Raw genomic sequence first — 22929 nt, forward strand, 5'->3', positions numbered from 1 at the left:
AGCACAGTGCCAGTGCTCTGTCCCCAACAGAGTCTTAGTGTTGTAACTGTCTCACACTAAACCCAAAGTAGTTGCCATTCAATCTAAATCCTAGAAAGCACAGTACAATTTGAAGACTTAACTAGCAGCTGGGCCTAATCCGAAAAGAGCCAAAAAAGCAGCATAATTGTGCCGACTAAGACAGAGACCGCACTGCATCCAGCTACCACACTGAAGCAACCGCTCTATCTGCTCCAGGAGTTCCTCCTCAAAGGAGGAACAGGTGTTCCTTCTCACAGGAGTTCCCACCAGAGAGCACAGACTCGCAAGGGGTGGTGGTGAGCATTGTGCTCTGCTTCTCACTTCTAATTACCCTCAAGGAAACCAGGTGAGAGGAGAGAGGAAGAAAAGGAGAAAAGCAAAAGGGGATGAGAATGAAAAGCGAGAAAGAGAGAAATGTACAGTAAAGGTCGCCAAATAGCATAGTTGTCCCATGACAGAACGAGAGAGAAAGAAACAGGAAGCAAGCAAGATAGCGATACAGACAGAGAGAGGGTACCAGTTTAGGGGGAATGACAAGAGCAGTGTGACTGTGCCCTTGTGTCCCTGCCCGTCTCCACTGAGCTGCTGACACCGTCACCCCCAGAGTCAGGCTGACACTTTGGGTTGGCTGGGGATCAAGTTACACCTGCCTGGCAGAGGCCCTCCACACAGAGAGACTAGCTGACATACTCAAGTGAAGCAGTCTAGTAGGCCTATACAGTGTCATATGCTTGTGTTAGATACTGTGGAAGACCTATAGCCTAGATACATGTAAACTCAGCAAAAAAAGAAACGCCCTTTTCAGGACCCGGTCTTTCAAAGATAATTCGCAAAACCCCAAATAACTTCATATATCTTCATTGTAAAGGGTTTAAACACGGTTTCCCATGCTTGTTCAATGAACCATAAATAATGAATGAACATGGACCTGTGGAACGGTTGTTCAGACACCAACAGCTTACAGATGGTAGGCAATTAAGGTCACAGTTATGAAAACTTAGGACACTAAAGAGGCCTTTCTACCGACTCTGAAAAACACAAAAGAAAGAAGCCCAGGGTCCCTGCTCATCTGTGTGAACATGCCTTAGGCATGCTGCTACAGGCACAGGATGGACAGCTGATTGTCCTCGCAGTGGCAGACCAGTGTAACAACGTCTCTGTCGTTGAATCTGATGTTCATACAAATATTTACACATAAAAACAATACAATTTACACAATAAACGCAGTTAACAGTGAGAGGACGTTTCTTCTTTTGCTGAGTTTATATCGCCTTTCCCCATGTTTACACACCCGTTGTGTATATATAGATTGATTTGCTTAGCCACTTTATAGCACACTTCTAACAATTGTTTATGAATAAAAATAGTAGCCGAGTTGAGCATTCAAAGGCATTACATTGCAAAGGTTTCCTTCCATCTGTGAGCTGTGTATAAACTCTGCATGACCAGAATCAAAGCAGACAGAAAGCATAACAGGGAGGAAAGACTTTTATCGTCTGTGAGGATCCTGCTACACAAAAATAGCAGCGCTTGTTAAGAGGGACTAACTGGTGTGTGTGTGTGTGTGAGACGTACAGCGGCACAGGGAGTCTGAGATGTGTTCACAGAGAGATGCTGAAGCTGCTGCTCACACCGGGGAGGAAGAGAGGAAAATCAGAGGATGAAAAGAGAGGCAGAGCAACACCAATTAAGAATGACAGCCGTCGGGAGAGGGAGATAGGGCAAGAAGAGATGAGAGAGAGGGGGGAGAGCATCTGTGAAGGGAGAGAGAAGAGAGAAAGCTCACTGGGGAGCAGAGGAAAAAAAACACAAAACGCAGCAGGATAGAGGAAGGCGAGAGAGAGAGAGATATGGAGAAAAGAGAAGCTTAATAATATCCATGCACCTTGGGTGAGCAAGCAAGGAGAGCCAGAGGAGAAGAGGGGGCTATAGCAGGGGGAGAGAGGAAGAGAGAGAGACAGTCAGGCTCAGGCTGTAGGGCAGTGTGCAGAGCAGAACTAGACATCCCTGACACAGAGACAAGGTTGCCATGATGGCCGCAAGGCAAACAGTGCTGCTGTGTGTTCTGGAGCCCTTCCGGCTAACACTGCCACTGTACGAACGACGGAGCAAAGCCATGGAGGATGAGGAAGGGAAGAGGGGGGGGTGAAGCCACCACAGTCTCCATCACCCTTCCTTTTGCTTTCCTGCAGCCAGGCATTAGGAAAGCTGCAGCTCTCCAGAGCCCTTTCACACGGCCATTATCTAGGGCGGCTACCAACAACCTGGCTGGAGAGTACTAATCCCACAGCCACCATTAAAGACTGAGGAGACTAGTGTAATCTTAGGTTGTGTCCAAAATGGCACCCTTTTCCTTATAAAGTGCACTGCTTTTGGCCAACTCTGGCAACAGCCTTAGTCTAGTTTTAAAGGATCAGTCAGTAGTTAATACATACATTTTTGGATTATAAATGAATGATTTGTAAACAAAGTAAAGGTAAACACTATTTAGCCTCAAAACATGCACAGAAATATACATTTTTAAGTCATGGATGGTCAGTACTTGCATCCATAGCCCGGTCTATGAATTTGAGGGAGGTTACATTTCTCCAGCCTCATTCCTCAGCTTTTTACCGAAACAGGGGTGGGGAGTTGGCTTTGTTATTGTTTCAATTGCTGCTTTAAAGCCAGGTGGAGATCAGCATGTGGAAATATGCCGCCTGCCCTTATGAGTGGGAACAACAGCTATCTCAACTATGCTGCTGGGCTGACTCAATGAATGGAAAAGAGGGGGCCGGTTTTCATACTCTTGGTTGCTGGCGGCGAGAGCCCAACGAAAGCTAAGAATAAAACTCCTTTGAAGTTCTCTTTTAGAAATGATTAGAAGTCAATGTCGTCCATAGCTGTTGTTTCCTTACCAAATCAACAGGGAACTTTTGTTCTGGCAGTTCATTAGGTAAAGAAATCAAACTTCAAGTTGATAAAAAGCTTCTGTTGTGCCAAAGGCTATAGAGACTATTGAGCATATTGCAGTGTATAGAGACGGCACGGAGAGTCTGTCAGTTTCTATACTTTTATTTATTTAACAAGACAGTTAAGAATAAATTCTTATTTACAGTGACAGCCTACCCCAGCCAAACCCTCCCCTAACCCGGACGACGCTGGGCCAATCATGGGATCGAACCAGGGTATGTAGTGACGCCTCGAGCACTGCCTTAGACCTCTGCGCCACTCGGGAGCCTGAAGGACAAGGCTGTCAATGGCTGCGTTTAGACAGGCAGCCCAATTCTGATATTTTTCCCCACTAATTAGTCTTTTCACATCAGATCTTTTTCAGAGCTGATCCGATTGGTCAAAAGGAGAGAAAAAAAGATCCGAATTGGGCTGCCTGTAAAAGCAGCCTAAGCTGCCAGAGAAATGTGGATTGTGGACTGTGACCCTGACAATAATGAAAAGTACCCTAGTACTTTTTTTAAAGGCTGAGAAGAGTTACATGACCATAACGGTAATTGAGAAAAGCTCTTAGTAGAGCACTGTACTCTGATAACATGTACTTTAGCTGGGTTGACAAGCCACATAGGCCACTGGAGAGGTGAGAGAAAAGTGGGTTTATTTGTGAGACAGTCATTCTACTATTCTATTATTCTATTTTTCTTTATTTCACCAGGTAGGCCAGCTGAGAACATGTTCTCATTTACAACTGCGACCTGGCCAAGATAAAGCAAAGCCGTGCGGCAAAAGCAACAGAGTTACACATGGAATAAACAAACGTACAGTCAATAACACAATGGAAAATCTGTATACAGTGTGAGCAAATGAAGTAAAGAGGTTAGGCAATAAATAAATAGGCCAATAGTGGCAAAGTAATTTCAATTTAGCAATTTACACTGGAGTGATATGTGCAGATGAGGATGTGCAAGTAGAAATACTGGTGTGCAAAAGAGCAGAAAAACAAAACAAATATGGGGATGAGGTTGGATGGGCTATTTACAGATGGGCTCTGTAAGCTGCTCTGACTGCTGACGCTTGGAAGGAACTGGAAGGCAGCAAAAGGGGGTGTTGGCTTTAGGGATGACCAGTGAAATATACTTGCTAGAGCGCGTGTTACGAGTGGGTGTTGCTATGGTGACCATTGAGCTGAGATATGGCGGAGCTTTACCTAGCAAAGACTTATAGATGACATGGAACCAGTGGGTTTGGCGACAAATATGTAGCAAGGACCAGCCAATGAGAGCATACAGGTCGCAGTGATGGGTAGTATATGGGGCTTTGGTGACAAAACGGATGGCACTGTGATAGATTGGATTGCAGTCTGAGTAGAGTGAGGCTATTTTGTAAATGACATCGCCGAAGTCAAGGATTGGTAGGATAGTCAGTTTCACGAGGGTATGTTTGGCTTTGTTGTGAAATAGGAAGCCGATTCTAGATTTAACTTTGGATTGGAGATACTTAACTTGTTTGGGATAGGGGGCAGCATTTTTACTATTGGATGAATAGCGTGCCCAGAGTGAACTGCCTTCTACTCAGTCCCAGATGCTAATATATGCATATCATTATTAGTCTGTGAGTAAAACAGAACTCTCATGGCAGGCAAAAACCTGAGACAAAATCCAAACAGGAAGTGGGAAATCTGAGGTTTGTGGTTTTTGAACACACCCCTATCAAATACACAGTGTAATATGGGTTATTTTTCACTTCCTAAGGCTTCCACTAGATGTCAACCGCCTTTAGAACGTTGTTTCAGGCCTCTACTGTGATGTGGGACCGGATGGAAGCTCTTTGAGTCAGTGGTCTGCCTACAGCCTCGTTCTCAGTCACGCGCTTTTACTTGAGGTTGCTCTCGTTCCAGTGCATTTCCACAGACAATGGAATTCTCCGGTTGGAACATTATTGAACTTTTATGATAAAAACATCCTAAAGATTGATTCTATACTTAGTTTGACAAGTTTCTTCGATCTGTAATATAACTTTTTGAACGTTTCGTCCAAATGGACCAGATCGCACTTTTGGATTGTTTATCAAACGCCCTAACAAAAGAAGCTATTGGACATAAATGATGGACATTACCGAACAAAACAAGCCTTTAATGTGGATCTGCGATTCCTGGAGTGCATTCTGATGAAGATCAAAGGTAAGTGAATATTTATGATACTACTTATGAATAATGTTGATTACCCAACATGGCGGATATTTCTCCGGCTGGTTTGGGCTCTGAGCACCGTTCTCAGATTATGCCGTTTCCAGAAAGTTTTTGAAATCTGACACAGCGGTTGCATTATTAAGGAGAAGTTTATCTAAAGTTTCATGTATAATAGCTGTATTTTCATCAACATTTATTATGAGTATTTCTGTGAATTCATGTGGCTCTCTGCAATATCACTGCATGTAACTTCCGAATTTAACACGCCAATGTAACATAAGATTTTTGAATATAAATATGAACTTTACCGAACAAAACATACATGTATTGTGTAACATGAAGTCCTATGAGTGTCATCTGATGAAGATCAAAGGTTAGTGATTAATTCTCTCTCTATTTGTGCTTTTTGTGACTCCTCTCTTTGGCTGGAAAAATGGCTGGGTTTTTCTGTGAGTTGGTGGTGACCTAACAATCGTTTGTGGAGCTTTCAATGTAAAGCCTTTTTGAAATCAGACACTGACTGGATTAACGATAATTTTGTCTTTAAAATGGTGCCTAATACTTCTATGTTTGAGAAATTAGGTTTGAGATTTCTGTTGATTTGTATTTGACGCCCTGCAATTTCATTGGCTGTTGGCGAGGGAACCGCAGTCCTAGACAGGATAATGCGAGTCTGGGAGGAGAGTTCAGTCTAGCCAGACACCTAGGTATTTATAGTTGTCCACATATTCTAAGTCAGAACCGTCCATAGAATTGATGCTAGTCGGGTGGGCAGGTGCGGGGAGCGATTGGTTGAAGAGCATGCATTTAATTTTACTAGCATTTCAGAGCAGTTGGAGGTTATGGAAGGAGTGTTATGGCGTTGAAGCTCATTTGGAGGTTTGTTAACACACCGTGTCCAAAGAAAGGCCAGATGAACACAGAATGGTGTCGTCTGCATAGAGGAAGGATCAGAGAATCACCAGCAGCAAGAGTGAGAGAAAACAGAGAAAAGAGTCGGCCCGAGAATTGAATCCTGTGGCACACCCATAGACTGCCAGAGGTCCGGACAACACGCCCTCCGATTTGACACACTGAACTCTGTCTGAGAAGTAGTTAGTGAACCAAGCGAGGCAGTCATTAGAGAAACAGTGGCTGTTGAGTCTGCCGATAAGAATACAGTGATTGACAGAGCCAAAAGCCTTGGCCAGGTCGATGAAGATGGCTGCACAGTACTGTTTTTTTTTATTGATGGTGGTTATGATATCGTTTAGGACCTTGAGTGTGGCTGAGGTGTACCCGTGACCAGCTCGGAAACCAGATTGCATAGCAGAGAAGGTACGGTGGGATTAGTTTGTTCACTTGGCTTTCAAAGACTTTAGAAAGGCAGGGCAGGATGGATATAGGTCTGTAACAGTTTGGGTCTAGAGTGTCTCCCCCTTTGAAGAGTTAAATATATATTTATTTTTTTTACCTTTATTTAACTAGGCAAGTCAGTTAAGAACACATTCTTACTTTCAATGACGGCCTAGGAACGGTGGGTTAACTGCCTTGTTCAGGGGCAGAACGACAGATTTTCACCTTGTCAGCTCGGGGGATCCAATCTTGCAACCTTACAGTTAACTAGTCCAAAGCAATAACGACCTGCCTCTCTCTCGTTGCACTCCACAAGGAGACAAGGAGCCTGTTACGCGAATGCAGTAAGCCAAGGTAAGTTGCTAGCTAGCATTAAACTTATCTTATAAAAAACAATCAATCATAATCACTAGTTAACTACACATGGTTGATGATATTACTATTGATGATATATCTAGCGTGTCTTGCGTTGCATATAATCTGACTGAGCATACAAGTATCAAAGTATCTGAGCGGTGGTAGGCAGAAGCAGGTGCGTAAACATGAATTCAAACAGCATTGTTGTGCGTTTTGCCAGCAGCTCTTCCTTGTGCGTCAAGCATTGCGCTGTTTATGACTTCAAGCCTATCAACTCCCGAGATGAGGCTGGTGTAACCGAAGTGAAATGGCTAGCTAGTTAGCGCGCGCTAATAGCGTTTCAAACGTCACTCACTCTGAGCCTTCTAGTAGTTGTTCCCCTTGCTCTGCATGGCTAACGCTGATTCGATGGTGGCTGTTATCGTTGTGTTGCTGGTTCAAGCCCAGGGAGGAGCGAGGAGAGGGACGGAAGCTATACTGTTACACTGGCAATACTAAAGTGCCTATAAGAACATCCAATAGTCAAAGGTTAATGAAATACAAATGGTATAGAGGGAAAGAGTCCTATAATTCCTATAATAAACTACAACCTAAAACTTCTTACCTGGGAATATTGAAGACTCATGTTAAAAGGAAGCACCAGCTTTCATATGTTCTCATGTTCTGAGCAAGGAACTGAAACGTTAGCTTTCTTACATAGCACATATTGCTCTTTTACTTTCTTCACCAACACTTTGTTTTTGCATTATTTAAACCAAATTAAGTGAAAATAAAAGTGTTCATTCAGTAGTTGGAATTGTCATTATTACAAATAAATAAAAACATTTTTTATTTATTTTAAAATCGGCCAATTAATCCAATAAATAATCGGTATCGGCGTTGAAAAATCATAATCGGTCGACCTCTAAAGGACTCCAACCTGAAATACAAGCCGATGTTACTTCAACTCAAGATAGAGTGTAACATTGGCTGGTTGACAATAGTGCTGGAGCAACCTTTACAAACTCAGCTTTTGTTAATGTTATGAGGTTGTTTTTATTACTTCATCAAGATAACGACACAGATCAAGACGTTTATCAGGACCAAGACAAATGGGAGTCCAGGAAGAGCTGCAAAGCGCCAAGCGAAGACTCCAGTATCTACTATTTAGGCATTGGACTGCCTTGTTCCAGTACTACTATAGTCTAACAAAACTATCAAAGCGTCGAGGACTCAACGAAATGAAACAGACAGAAGAAAAAGGCAAACAGTTGGTCTCCTGAATGGAGCCAGTTGACTGCATTCCCTCAAGGTTGCTCTGACATTGACTGACTGCCTTTCACTGCTGCCAACAACAGCAGAGAGAGACAGGATCTGTCAAAAGAACAAAAAAAAGCAGAACGCACAACAGTTTGAGAAAGAGGAAAAATAATATAGCTCAGATCTGATATGTTTGAAAGATGCTGCGAGGAGAGAGACTGGGGGGGGGGGGGGGGGGGGCACTTACTAATGCCTTCATGAAATGGCTGACAAGCTGGATGAGAAATTGAGCTAATGTGCAATAGGACAAGCAGGCCATCTTATCAAGGTACTGAAGTTACCCCATAAGTAGTTTATTACAACAAAAAAATTGGCATTTAGTGCCATGTTCAGCTTATGGAAATCTGAAGTCTTGTAAGATTCTGAGAAAAACAGCTAACGTGCATGTAGGCTAAATGCAAACATGGACTCCAACCTGAAATGCAAGCCAATGTTGAAATATTTTTCCATTCAAAAATGAAGTGCACAAACAAGTTCTCAATTGCCATGTGTGCTAAAACACTGTCAACACTACGCAGTCAAACTATGCCAACTATGAATGCCATTCATTTCACTGGGCTGATTTTTATTTATTTTTTACATTTAACCTTTATTCAGACATGAGCGGAGATGTTGGCAGGTATGTTCAAAATAAACAAAGTCTAAACCTGACCTGGAAAAGCCTTAGCACACATGTGACTTATCCCACAGCATGTAGCCTAATATAACTTAGTTATCCACAAAACTGCAAAACAAGCATGGGCTATCCCAGAGAATTTAAGAGTAAGTAAGTTGTCATTACATTGTTTAATAGTCTGACACAAACAGTACGGTAAGTACAGCTTCTCACTGTCCTCGACATGTGTTGATGCCTCTCCTCATAACGGGGAGGTGGGAGAGGGAGGCCCCCACCGGTCCCCGCCTCGACACCGACTGGACATTCCCCTAGATTGCTGCCAGACAGTTCCTGCCTGGACTCCCCCTCCTGACCCCCACCCCTGTGCCCCTGCCAGGCCCTCCCCTCTAACACGGACCGGACGTGCGCAGGCAGGCTGCACCATCGTTAGTTACAGCCTACTACATTATGGGTCCTGGCCGATCGACTTCACCCACACCGTCCACATAAGCAACGGTTATGACACTGGGGCCCTTGGGGGAGGATATTTCCATTTCCCACTTTCAACCTCTCCTGGCCTCACACACACACACACGAGGCCGACTCCCCTTGAAGTAATGACATATTGATTTAGTTGACTTTCAAGGAAGACTGCCTTAGTAGGAACTGACAAGTGTTGGCAGAAAAATAACAAAAAACTAGCCGCCACCGTCCACCCCATTGAAAGATCTTCAATTCATTCCTATTTTAATTACATTACATCCGTCAGACAACAGCTGTTTGGCCCAAGCTTTACCCCAGGATTTATAAAGAACACCATACTGCTATAGGATAATGGGTTTGGCAGAAGGCCTCTTTGAATTAAGTTGATTTCACTGTTGATGCCCCTCTACCGCCAGGCCCTGACCAGCCTCAGCCATGACAGCCCATTGGCACACAGAGAGAGCATGTCATCCATCAGGACTGAGTTGTTTTTTTGGTTTTAAAAGCTCGTAATCGCCAGGCTTAGTATTGCGGCGGTGCGCGGCAGCCTGGGCGAGACTGAGATCAGTGTGGGATGTGGATGGATAGACTGAGGCAAATAACACCCTGTGGGTTTGCCTACTCTGCTCATGATGTTTTGTCTGCAAGGCTTTTGAGGACATCGATGGAGATAATCCAAAACGGCTTGTGTTCTTACATCCGCCTCAGGCAGCCTTCACTCTAATTTCAAACAAATGATCCTTCTGAACAGGAGATAAGGAAGGGTTTTGGTGTAGTGTTGCTAGGCAGCCATCCCTCGGCTCCTTTACAAGACTCTAATCAAAACAAACGTGTCGTAATCAGTCCGGGAATGAAACAGCTCCCTCTCCAGTTCCATGCATATTTCATTCCCTAAGCACAGCTCTACATTGTTTTATAACATCTATCAAAACTGTCAAGTCAAATATTTTAATAAAGAATGCTTTTTTCCATGAAAAAATAAATAAAAATTGTAACGGAAGGCAAAACAATACCTGTAGGTTACGGGAACGTCATAAGTAGCCAACATCCTCATCATGTTGTGGCGGCAGGGTAGCCTAGCGGTTCGAGCGTTGGACTAGTAACCGAAAGGTTGCAAGTTCAAATCCCCGAGCTGACAAGGTACAAATCTGTCGTTCTGCCCCTGAACAGGCAGTTAACCCACTGTTCCTAGGCAGTCATTGAAAATAAGAATAAAATAAATAAAATAAAATAAAAGGTAAAAAATAAATTTTAAAAAACCTAACAAAAAGATTTTTATACAACATGCCAAGTCAGTCCCTACACTGCCCCTTCCATGCCCATTGCCCCATCACCTGCTGTTGTCTGGAGAGGATAATGTGTCCGCATGTCTCCAATCCCAAACAGTTTATGCATATATTATGACTTTTTTTCTTTTTGGTCTTCGGCGAGGGTTTTCCCCAGCTGTTCACAGAGCCGAAGTCTACGCCCCATCGCCAGCCATTGGTCAACAGTAGGGATACTTCAAATAAGTGTCTGTTGTCCATAAATGATGTTCGGTACAGTATTTTCTCAAAAAACACTTGAGAAATACTGCACCAAACATCTTAGATGTCAAATTAAAATGACTAAGATCTCCTTGGAAAAAACATACAAATTTGTGAAAGATTTGTTGAGTTATCCTAGATTAATTTGAGTATTTTAAGGAATTGTATACTGGTTAAGGCATCTCCAAATGGACAAAGAGTACTATTGTAGCCTTTTCTCATTTTTCAAGAGAAGGTCTTTTAAGGGAGTATGTGAGCAAACTCGTTCAGCCAGCTGAACCAAAGCATGCAGAAACCTTAAGCCACCAAACAGTATGGCAACCGACATAACTCCCCTTCACCAGCGACTGGCTTTCTCCCCACCCCCTTTTCACTTCCACTGAGTACATACAGACCCCTAAAACGTCTTTACAATTTTCCCATCCCCTCCCCCTTGAATGCCCCCTCCAGGGGGGTTGAACAGGGTTGGCGAAGGAGGGGGGTGCCCGTCCCCCTGACCCTGGGGGAGAGGAAGGTTGCTGGGGTGGAGGGTTCAGGGGCTGTCAGCTGGGCTGAGGCGTTGCAGGGTGGAGGGAGAGGGGAGGCACCTTTACGAACTGATTAAGAACTGCAGCGCATTAACCAACTGGCAGCCAGAGCCTTCAGCTTGACATTAATGGTCACACTCCTCCCGGTAAGCATACTATATACCCACCATGTTCCCCCACTCTCGGTCTCTCACTGCTCGCTATGCATTTCATTATTGCCCCACTGGTGTCTTACGATTGAGATAAAATGGGGGGTGGGGACTACAGGATCTACTCCACCACTTTGGTATGGGAGGATGCATACGGATAGCATGGGGAAAGCGACAGTTCAATCACAACTCATACCTTCCTCTACTGTATGAAAAGGGGGTAGTGATGTCTAACAAATAAACACACTGCCCAGTGCAGTCCACATTATTGTAGCAATTTGATGGAATGTAATCAGAGGAATAACAATGAATGGTCTCAAATATTATGGTGTGTGTGGTCTGCCTTTAGCCTACATTTCAAGATCAATATGACACAATCAACTGACTTATGACATGGAAAGTATTCCCACTTCAAGAAAAGCTGCTCTGTTCCTACAACACACATGTATTCGCTAGAATCATGAGAGCCAGTCAATTCCAGTGTCATTTCAACCCGCGCTAAACCGACCACTAATTAGATTATGATATAATCTGCCTCTGATGTTCCTGGTTTGCGATTCTGAACACAAAACCCTCGTGCATTTCCATCCAAACCCATGGATAAATCATGGTTTTGTATTTTAGAGAAGGAAACCCCTGTCAATAACAGCTAACGTTACTAACGAGTTCTCATCAAATTCGTTATAACCGTGAAACTAAAATGATCAGCAATGCGCGTTACCCTTGTAGTTATATTTAAAACTTCAGCTTGTTGGCATCAAGTCTTATCAGCCTAGCTACTATCATTGACATTGGCTCGTTGACGGTAAAGCAAAAATAAATACTGACTCGGCTCAGTGTAATGTCATGGTGGTAGGAATTTAACTTGCCATCTAATATAGCTGGCGTTACCCTTTCCCATAATGTATTGCTATAAATCATCAGCTAATACAATCTAGTAAATAAAAGCAACGTAACTATGAAAACTGGTAGAAAAACACTAACGGTTGTGTTAGTGCTCGAGTCACATAATAATAGAACACAATGTATGTGGCCGCTTGTCAAACAAGCTGTGGTTTTGGATATCAATAAAGTATTCCTTACCTTGCGTAATCACACGTTGAGCTTTGGCAGCTTTCAATACAGAGTTTGTGCATGAAAGAACGATGCAGAAAAGCATTCTGCTGTGCCTTTTCCGAAAAATACCCGTAAATTACAAATCAGGAATTCAGTCTTCGCAGTTATCCAGCTAGCTAGCATTAGCCAAGTGCAGCTCTCTTGCTGCAGGGGCTTACTGACTGACAGGATAACTGTTTGAGCAGCTTAATAACAAAAATACCGAGATCGATACTTGAAATACACACAGTAAGAAATGTGTATTTTAGCGCAACGATGCACTAAAAGTAAAATTTTCGCAACAAAAAAACATGCTAAACGTAAGTATCACGATATAGAAAAAAAAAAGCAAAACGAAAAAGCAAGAGAAACAATTCCGACTCAAAAAGTAGCGGAGTTAACGTTAACGTTAGCTAGTTGGCATTAGTCATCGACTGTTGTAAGGAGTCATTTGCAAATGAAAGAAAATAGGCAGATTTCAGTAAATTGTCGACGAAAATGGCTAGCTAGCTAGGAAACTTGGGTTAAAGTGCAAAATGAAATTATTTGTGTTTAGGCCGCTAGCTGAGGAGCTAGCAGGTTAGCAACAACATCTGACCGACGACCTTGCTACTACGAATGCAAATTGAAAAACGAATCCAAGAAAATACATTCTCGAAAAATCCAAATGTAGGAGTGGACAGTCATAATGCGTTCAGTGAGCTCTCGTTGACAGCGTTCTTGCAGCCATTTTGTTCAAACTAAGACCGCTCGCTCTCTCCTCTGAGCAGAAATAATGTAGGAAGTGGCCCCCATGCCCAAGCAGCCAATCCACGTGATCTCCCACTAACAACACAGCATGATCCAGCCCCGTCGTACCCTTGACAATAGCAGTCTGATTTGCTCACTAGAATAAATGATGGACAGGCAGATAGAGGCTGATAAAATAGTGCATGTCTTATTTACAGCCTACCTTGGGCACTCTTCAGTTGCATATGTGTGGTAATCACTACCATATAGGTTATTTCTGTAGGCCATGTACATCATCAATACGTTTATATTTATGGCAATGCAAAATAACACATTGAGTTCTGTGAATAAAAGGCTAAATAGTTTCAGTAATGTATCAACATAGTATGTGATTAGTTTGCAAATTAGAAGTGTATGCTAGAAGAATAAATATTTTTACAAGGGCCCTTGATTCTATCACATAACCCTCCTCAAAATCTTGAAGTCCACCAAGAAGGGGCATATTTAAATTCCAGACTAATTAACAATTGATTGATGAAGGACGACTATTCCCCTTGTTCTGCTTCTCAGATTCAAGAAAGGACTCTGGCCCCAACTCATTCTCAATGCCTCTTTTCTTATGGAAATGACCATGCATTGTGCAGCATGCACACAGTGTGAATAGGTCAAAGTTGTGGTCCACAAGGGGGGGACTGACCAGTGAGAACAGCCTAGCCTAGACTGCACAGCCCCATAGATCACAGCAGAGACTGTCAATGAGAAAGCCAGAGGCCAGACAAAGTTTCTTCCTATTCAAGGCAAGCTGCCCAAAGCTATTGCGAAATTCAACTCTAGCTGAATGGGGAAAACAGCTGTTTAAACTTGGAGGTTAAGGGAGGTGAGCAAAGAAGGCTGCATTCCTTGGAGTTTGCATGTGATAACAAACTTGTAATACTGCCACACACACAGTGAGCTCCAAAAGTACAACTAGGAGGTTAAAATACAGACTGCCAGCTTTAATTTGAGTGTATGTTCATCCATATTGGGTGAACAGTTTAGAAATTACTACCCTTTTTGTACATAGTCCCCCCCATTTTTGGAGACCAAATGTATTCTGACAAATTCACTTTTATGTGTATTAAAGTAGTAAAGAGTTAAGTATTTGGTCCCATATTCCTAGCACGCAATGACTACATACATCAAGCTTGTGACTACACATTTGTTGGATGCATTTGCTGTTTGTTTTCATTATATTTAAGATTATTTTGTGCCCAATAGAAATTAATTGTAAATCATGTATTGTGTGATTTTAGAATCACTTTTATTGTAAATAAGAATATAATATTTTCTAAACACTTCTATATTAATGTGGATTCTACCATGATAATGTGGATGCCACCATGAATCCTGAATTAATTGTGAATAATGATGAGTGAGAAAGTTAGAGGCACAAATATCCTACCCCCAAGACATGCTAACCTCTCACCATTACAATAACAGGGGAGGTTAGCATTTGGGGGGTTATGATATTTGTGTTGGCGTAGACGAAAAAAAAAAAAAAAGTGTCACTGTCCCAATACTTTTGGAGGTCACTGTATTTACTGTAGGTAGGTGTGAGATTATTTACGTTACAATACTGCACTTTTGTAGAGTGCATTTTGCAAGCGCCTGCCAGCATCCGAGCAAGCCTGCCATCCAGGCAGGCTAATGCAGAACTAACATCCACGTTTGCACAACTCTCATCACCAATTCTGTGATCTCACAAGTCATTAGTGCACTTTAAAAAGAGAGATGGAGATCTATGCCCCCACATAGGACACCATCACATCTCCCACTGTAACAGTGAGTGGCAAATAGATGGACGTGAATAAAGGGGAGAACAAAAGGCTAAACAATTGACATCTACTCTGAGTTTACATCCTAAATGGCACCTTTTTCCATACATAGTGCACTACTTTTGACCAGAGCCAGTCAAAGTAGTGCACTACATAGGGAATAGGATGCCATTCAGGACAATCCTTAATCAGTGACATTATTTTTTTTAGGTGTCTCGGATTATTCTTTGACTTGGGCCAATTTCCCTAATTGCTTTCACATTTAAGCTAGCCGTCTGATGGAGTGGCGGCAATGAGAAAGGTCTGGTTGATATTCTGATAAGAGGAAATGCAGACGTGAGGCGAGGCGGACGGACTGCGGTGCTGGCAATCACTCACTTTCTCCTCTCTTCTGCTCTCCTGGGATACTCCTCTCCTCCGTCTTTCCCTTTCTTTCTTTTCTTCGTTTAAGCGCCCTGTGCTCATGTCTTTTGTTTTAATTCCAGTTCAATCATGAGTGCGTTCCACAGAAGGTTTTAATTTCATGCCTGCCGTAAGATCTTGCTAGCAGAGAGACACTCCCACACACAAGTTACTGTATATCTGCGCGCACACACAGCCACATTGTGGCTACATGTATATCTGATGCATGTGCTTTGGCAACAGTTTAACATTTTATACTTTAAGCATGCTTGCCATGAGGGGAAGTATCACTCCCTTCAGAAACATTTATAGACAGTCAAAACTGAGACAGACACAAAATCAGGAACCAATTGTACAAAGCGAATCTCAAGAGGTTCGGCATTTCTTTAAGAAACAGACAGACATATTCCATGTGTTATGATGATGAAGAATACTAGCCTGGTCCCAGATCTGTTTGTGCTGTCTTGCCAACTCCTATGGTCATTGGCGAGCTTAACATTGAAGTTGTCAAGCCCGCAGAAACAGATCTTGAACCAGGTCAGAAGAATAGTACATCTAAATGACAATCCAGCTTTTCCAACAGTCTACAATTTAGCAGTTCTCATAACACTAAAGACCCTCTCCCAATTTCAGTTTATTGCCTTATCTTATGGAATTAGGAATTAACAAAGTAAATATGACCAGGTGAGAAGCCAAACAATTCACTGAACGATGAGCCAAAAAGTGGATCTTTGTTTAGACTCCCTCCCTTGTCATTACGTCTGGAAATGGCACCCTATTCCATATATAGTGCACTACTTAGTATTGTAACTAATGCACTATATGCAGTAGACAGGGAACCCATCACTGGTTCCCTGTCTGGTGCAGAATGATAGATGATAGGCCAGGTTTTTGGTATTGATCATGGATCCTGAATCATCCAGTCTGGAGATTATGCCTAGGAGTAATCAAAATGCAGACAGTGGCTGCCGCTCCGTTTGAAGTGACATTTCCAAAGGCATGACTTGACGTATGCTAAATGCTACAGTGATGATAATTCTCACATGGGAGTACCAAAAGATAACAACCAAAGTAGAGCCTGAGTGTCCCCAACTCTGCTGTTTTCACCCTACTGATTAGACAGGTGACTATCAACGCTCCACGCACCAATAATAGAAACCAAAACATAATTCCATGCCGCTACAGATTCATTTAGCAATCTATAATTTGTGAAACTAGTACATTTTATTTTACTGTAGTAGTGGTAGGGCTGTCATATTACCAGTACTGACATATTCTCTGAGGGCCATACCATTGTAATGCGAGAAGAGGGGCTTTAGAAAGCATATTGCCATAACCATCAGGTGGACAGAGCCTTTTTTTATTATAGCCTTGTAAACATTACAGTGAATTACCCAGAGAACAAGGTCAATAAAATCTGTGAAAGAGAGCGAGAGGAATATAATCTGAAATAGAGAGAGAGGCCGAGCCTGTTCACCAGTGCAGTGTGTAGTGGACCTTGGCCACAGAGTGACTGATTCACTTTCTATACAGGGGACAACAAACAAGCAGAGCTTCTACAGAATAGCCGGTAACAGCAGCAGGCCTGGGGTACTGTATCGACTGAGGGTGGGTTGTGTGTGTGTGTGTGTGTGTGTGTGTGTGTGTGTGTGTGTGTGTGTGTATGAGTGTGTGTTGTAGTGCTGGTGGTTTGTTATATGGGCCGAGAGGGGAGTGGAGCAGTGCGGTGCAGTAGGACAGCGTTTCTGAGCTGTGGTAATTTCCCCCGAGAGTACTGGCCAGGGAGAGGGAGGAGAAGGAGGGAGGAGTGGAAGAGGAAGAGGAAAGGAGGGAGGAAGAGAGAGTGTGTTCAGAAATAATGAGGCCTGATACAAACAGCATAGACGGGAGTAATGGAAAGAGTGGCGAAAGAGAGGAAATGAAGGTTCATCCAACGCACAGCATCATTAAAAACTCTTTTTAAGCTTTATTTTTGTGACCACTCCTGTCAACACATTTAATAAGCCCATTTCTATTATCCTTTCCAACGTGTCATTTTTATCAATAAGCATTTTAAGTGCCCCATTGTTTTTGTTGCTAATTCCATCTATTAATTACACTTCAGGTTTACTGATGACCTTGCTTATTTTGTTGTTCGTGGTGCCCCTGAATATTAGCATACATTAAGCCCAGCTTATCTTTCATCCCCAATGAATATCCGTTTGCATATTGTTTTGTGTGTGTGTGTGTGTGTGTATACAGTGCTTGACTTGGGCAGGAGCTCACCGGAGCAGAGTACCGGCAACTTATTTTCTACTTCTAGAGCTCCTGTTCCTCTTATAGAATATTAGCTCAAAAGTATTGTGGAGCACCTACACCTAAATATAAACAGTACCGGCACCCAAAATTAGTACCGGAACCTATTTCAGTCATAGTTAAGCACTGTGTGTGTGTGTGTGTGTGTTTGTGTGCATACATTAACGTATACATGGGTATTTGCCCCCGCCCTCTCCACAAATTAATTAAAGGGAATAAGACCTGCGTGGATTTTATGGTGTTTTGGGAACCGACTGGCTAATCAGATTTATTGCACACTTAAGCTTAATTAATGAATAATGAAGTGCTAACAAGCGTTGTTTCTGTTTCATCAACCTGCAGAGAGGCAAGCCGCTGGAACGATGATAATGACCTGGGGATGGGACAGGAGAGCTGTCAATCAACTAAGGTTCAACTCAACAATATCTACTCTTACTGTGTAGAATGCCGTGTTCCTCTAACTACCAATGAAATTAGCCAAATGTAGCCTATTAGATGTATTTCAAATGGGGTTGGAATAATTAGTTTAGTATGCAAATATGGCTTCTGGTTCAGAAATCTATGATTATAGGAATAGACAGCTGATTCAACCACTAACAGATTTACAACAGAGGGGGAAATTAAGTGTGTGTGTCTGCACACACGCTCTACGTCTTTGTCCTCATCGGACTCCCCCATACGGTCCAAGCTTTCTATTAGAAAAGGTGGCACTTGTCCAATGAAAGCCAATGTGTATTACTGTGTATTACTACCTGGGCCTCCACAAACAGACAACATATCCTGACCTTCATATGATCTACCACCAGATCAATAGCATCATCATTGCAGAGGACTGTCCACAGATTAAACCCAGCCAGGGCTCTGGCACGCACGCACGCACGCACACACACCTTCCCCCAGCAGGGACCCATCGTCTTCGATCAGCCTGTATTGACTGACACAGAGCCACAGAACTGCCGTGTGTATAGTACACACACACACACAGACACACAGACAGACACAGACACACACACACACACACACACACACACACACACACACACACACACACACACACACACACACACACACACACACACACACACACACACACACACACACACACACACACACACACACACACACACACACAGCTGTTGACTTTAATTTTCACTGGCTGCCTGGCCGGTGTGGAGATTACTGGGGGGGAGAGAGAGTGTGGGTGTTTTGGAATAGGAGCGATGGCTTGACCTTTGACTTGAGAGCACATACTGTACACAATGTTGGTGGGACATGCTGTGGTTTCACATTAGCTGGCAGAGTCACAATGTTATGGCTATGGATGGAAATCATATTACGCACACACACACACACACAAAGACAAACCACAGCTCCATAAACATGCACCCACACACAAACAAAACAACAATGGGAGGAACAAGCAAATCAATAACAACATGGCTTTTATCGCCGAAAGGCAGCCGAATCATTCCATCTCCCATGTAAATGTAGGTGGCATATCCAAAGGCTAGGACTGATATTTAGGAGTCCATTAACAGAGGTCTGAGATGGGTTAATTCACTGTTTGCAGCAGCGGGAACCCCAGGGCCTCAGGGCACAGAGAGAGAAGGGAGGGATGCAGAGAAGATGGAGGGGGTAGGGTGTTGGTTGGGCGTTGGAGAGAGGGGTTTGTGTTGAGCAATATCATCCCTTTCCCCTCTTTCTCTCTTTGCCTCTGCCCACCGCCGCGTCATTTGGATTAATGCTGCTTTCCTTTGAGGTCACAGGAATAGTGGGAACTCAGCCCCCCCCCCTCCCACACACACACACACCAGCACTGGAGGGGGGTAACGGCGGCATAATTCACTCCCTGGTGAAAGCTGCGCTCTCTCCACGGCGGCTGTGGCTCTAATCTGAAATGTGATCAAAACTGTCCGTAATGCAATGTGTTTCAAGAGGCTAGAGAGAGATGGAGGGAGTGGAGGAGGGAGGAGTCCTGGAAGGGGTTATTGGGGCACACACTGATGCTCAGATATATAAATATACAGTACCAGTCAAAAGTTGGGACACACAATACTCAGTCAAGGGTTTTTCTTTATTTGTACTATTTTCGACATTGTAGAATAATAGTGAAGACATCAAAACTATGAAATAACACATGGAATCATGTAGTAACCAAAAAAGTGTTAAACACATCAAAATATATTTTATATTTGAGATTCTTCAAAGTAGCCACCCTTTGCCTTGATGACAGCTGTGCACACTCTTTACATTTCAATTAACAGGTGTGCCTTGGTAAAAGTTACATTTGTGGAATGTCTTTCCTTCTCAATGCATTTGAGCCAATCAGCTGTGTTATGACAAGGTAGGGGGGTAAACAGAAGATAGCCCTATTTGGTAAAAGACCAAGTCCATATTATAGCAGGAACAGCTCAAATATGCAAAGAGAAACGACAGTCCATCGTTACTTTAAGACATGAAGGTCAGTCAATGCAGAACATTTCAAGAACTTTTAAAGTTTCTTCAAGTGCAGTCGCAAAAACCATCAAGCGCTATGATGAAACTGGCTCTCATGAGGACAGCCACAGGAAAAGAAGACCCAGAGTTGCATAATCCCAGTATATCGTGGACAGAGAGCAGGTTGTTGGGTTGGTCGCAGGATTGTCAGGGAGCGGTGTCTCTCTGTGTCAATCTGTGCCACCTCCGTGGAAGGTCCGGACCAGTCCACCCACGTCCCTATCCCGGAGGAGTACCGGGACCTACAAGTGGACTTTTCGAAGACTCGTGCCACATGCCTGCCCCTTCATCGCCCAATCAATCTACTGTCTGGTTCTACTCTCCCACGGGGACACATTTACCCTCTCTTGCATGCAGAGATCGAAGCCATGGAGGCCTACGTCCAGGAGGCCGAGGGATTCATCCGTCCGTCCACCTCTCCGGCCACCTCCAGCTTATTTTTCGTGAAGAAGGAGGGGGGTCTGCACTCCTGTATCGGTTACCGGACAATGAATAAGGCTAGTATTAAATTCATAACCACTGTGATCGAGCAAATGCACGGTGCTAAGTACTTTACTAAATTGGATTTACGCAGTGCCTACAACCTGGTGCACATCAGAGAGGGGGATGAATGGAAGACCGCCTTCAGCACCAGCACCGGGTAAAACAAATACAGGGTAATGCCCTACGGCCTGACAAATGCACCCTCTGTTTTTCAATCATTAATTAATGAGGTGTTTAGAGACATGTTGGGTCGCTGTGTAGTGGTGTACATAGACAACATCTTGGTGTACTCCACTACACGCGAGCAACATGTCTCTCATGTCAAGTCCGTTTTGGGGAGGCTGATAGGGAATCACCTGTATGCCAAGGCGGAGAAGTGTCTTTTCTTTCCGCAGGCGGTCTCCTTCCTGGGCTATTGGATATCCACGGGAGTGGAGATGGAAGAGCAGAGGGTCAGTGCAGTACGATCGCGGCCTGTTCCATCCCACATCAAGGCGGTGCAGCGCTTCCTTGGTTTTGTGAACTATTTCAGGCTCTTCATTAGGAGTTTCAGCACAGTGGTGGACCCTCTCACCTCCCTCCTGAAGGGAGGTCCTCGACAGCTGCGCTGGACTGGGGAGGCCAACGAAGCCTTCCGTGCGCTCAAGGAACGTTTTACTAACGCACCTGTTCTGGCTCACCCTGACCTGTCTCTGTCCATTGTGGAGGTGGACGCCTCTGAGGTTGAAGTAGGAACTGTTCTCTCCCAACACAATGGATTGCCACCTAAGCTCTATCCATGCGCCTTCTACTCACGGAAGCTGTCTCCTGCGGAGTGGAATTACGACATAGGGGATCATGAGTTGTTGGCTGTCAAGAAGGTGCTGAAAGCATGGCGGCACTGGCTGGAGGGTGATAAACACCCATTCATTGTCTGGACGGACCACAGGAACTTGGAGTACATTCAAGCAGCGAAGAGGCTGAAACCGCATCAGGCCAGGTGGGCCCTATTCTTCACCAGGTTTGACTTTACCCTCTCCTACTGGCCGGGATCAAAGAATGTTAAGGCCGATGCTTTGTCCCGGGTGCATGACACAGAGAATCGGAGGGAGAAAGTGACACCCATTATTCTCCTGAACCACATTATGGCTCCTGTCGTGTGGAATGTGGATGCGGACATCAGTCGAGCCCTGCGACAGGAGCCCTAACCTGCCAACTCTCCCGAGGGGTGTACCTACGTGCCCTCTGATGTGTGGGACCGTCTCCTCACCTGGGCACACACAGCACCGGTGTCGGGGAACCCGGGTATAGCCTGTACTATCGACTGTCTCTCTGCCAAGTACTGGTGGTCCACCTTGGCCCAGGACATCCGGGTTTACTTCTCTTCCTGATCTGAGCACAGAGCAAGATAACTAGACACCTCCCCTATGGCAAACTCCACCCGCTGCTGGTTCCAAAACAACCCTGGTCCCATCTCTCCGTGGACTTTGTCACAGACCTTCCCCCCTCAGAGGGGCAAACCGCCATCCTGGTCATTGTGGGCTAGTTTTCCAAAGCCTGACGTTTGATTCCTCTGACTGATCTCCCTACGGCCCTGCAGATGGTGGAGGCTCTCTTCTCTTCTCTCACGGGATCCCAGAGGACATCGTGTCTGTGGTCCTCAGTTCACCTGCCATGGCAGGTCTAGATGACCTGGGGGTCACAGTCAGCCTCACCTCCAGGGTACTGTCCCCAATCAAGTGGGCAAGTGGAAAGGGTAAATCAGGAACTGGATAGGTACCGTCATAGTTACAGTCAGGACCAGCCGGGGGAGTGGGCTGCGTTTCTGCCTCCTTCACTAACCACACACCCTTTCATTGTGTTCGAGGCTATCAGCTGGCCCTGGCACCGGAGTCAGATCGAGGCTCCTGTGGTGGCTGATTGGTTCCGACCTGTCTCCAGCGCATCGTCCTCCGGCAGAAGGCGCAGGCTGATCGTCACCGAAGTGTGGCCATAGTCTTTCACTCTGGTGACTGGGTCTGGCTTTCTACGATGGACCTGCCCCTCCGCCTGCCCTGCCGGAAGCTAAGCCCGCAGTTTGTGGGGCCGTTCAGTCCTAAGTCCCAAGAAGAGTCAATGAGGTGACGTACAGATTACAGCTCCCCGTCAATTACCGTATCTCACCCTCATTTCATGTATCTCTCCTCAGGCCGGTGGTAGCTAGTCCCTTGGCTAGTGGTGGCCCC

General features: G+C 44.3%; 1 protein-coding gene across 3 annotated transcripts in view; it reads right to left on the minus strand.

Annotated features, from left to right (window-relative positions):
* LOC109867394 (trinucleotide repeat-containing gene 6C protein) overlaps positions 1-13282 on the minus strand; it is a 76901-nt gene extending 63619 nt beyond the window's left edge. The window contains exon 1 of one of the 3 annotated variants that reach the window (XM_031830991.1): positions 12495-13281. The gene's annotated coding sequence lies outside the window, so the exon portion shown is untranslated. Of the gene's footprint in view, positions 1-12494 lie in introns of all 3 variants that reach the window. The other 2 variants (XM_031831003.1, XM_031830995.1) reach the window with 2 other exon arrangements.
* Between the last annotated feature and the right edge of the window lie 9647 nt (positions 13283-22929).

Source organism: Oncorhynchus kisutch, linkage group LG1 (genome assembly GCF_002021735.2).
Source record: "Oncorhynchus kisutch isolate 150728-3 linkage group LG1, Okis_V2, whole genome shotgun sequence".
Taxonomy (NCBI): Eukaryota; Metazoa; Chordata; class Actinopteri; order Salmoniformes; family Salmonidae; genus Oncorhynchus; species Oncorhynchus kisutch.